The sequence below is a fragment of the Myotis davidii genome, unplaced genomic scaffold, assembly GCF_000327345.1.
Source record: "Myotis davidii unplaced genomic scaffold, ASM32734v1 scaffold67, whole genome shotgun sequence".
NCBI lineage: Eukaryota > Metazoa > Chordata > Mammalia > Chiroptera > Vespertilionidae > Myotis > Myotis davidii.
In genome coordinates, this window is record NW_006298521.1 from 1,171,167 (window position 1) to 1,171,924 (window position 758).

At 66.0% G+C, this 758-nt stretch overlaps 1 protein-coding gene across 1 annotated transcript in view; it reads right to left on the bottom strand.

Annotated features, from left to right (window-relative positions):
• RIBC2 (RIB43A domain with coiled-coils 2) overlaps window positions 1-758 on the bottom strand; it is a 14,528-nt gene that overhangs the window by 957 nt on the left and 12,813 nt on the right. The window lies entirely within an intron of this gene.

A 758-nucleotide genomic window follows, 5' to 3' on the forward strand; every position in this document is an offset into this window, starting at 1 on the left:
CCGGTCCGGCTGTCGTGGCCAATGATAAGCTGCCGCCAACAGCTGCTGCGTGTCCCCAGCCCTTTGCGCCCGGCCCTTCAAGAAACCCCCGTGCAGGAGAGAGGTGCCTGGGCGGAACCCAGTCATCCTGGGCCTGCGAGCTGGAGACCCCATTACTGCAGGCACCCCCCCCCCAGTGCAAAACACCTCCCTCCCCTCCCTCTGGCAAATTCCAGGTCGCTCTTCAAGGCTAGCCCGTGGCTAGCGGTCCCCTGGTATGTATTCGTCCCTCTTTCACCCCATTATAGAATCACTGTCCAGCCGCAGGCTGGCCAGCGGGTCTCCCAGCCTCCAGGCAGCGGGGTGGTCACGGGGCTGAACGCCTGCCGGTGGGTGGGAGCGGAGGGGACACGCTTTCCTGCCAGGCCTCCAGCGGGGAGCACGCGGACCCCTTTCCTCCTCCCTGCTGCCCCAGTGTGACCTGAGGGTGGCAGCTGGGGCCTTCCTGGGTGGCACCGCTCACCTTGGGATTTTACAAAAGCAATAAACTTGTTTTGCTGAAGCCACTCCTGTTTGGGGTCTGTTCCCAGGAGCCAGCGGAGTGGGGTCGGGGGGAGGGGGGGAAGCAGACTCCCTGGGCTCCACCCCAGGTCCCACTGCCCAAGGCGTGAGCTTGGCCACTCACTCAACACTCGTCTCAGGCTCCGCCCCTGGGGGGCGTGAGGAGTCCAGTCCCACCCCTGGCTGCGAGGGGCCCAGCGGCCTCGGCTCCCCAGGGA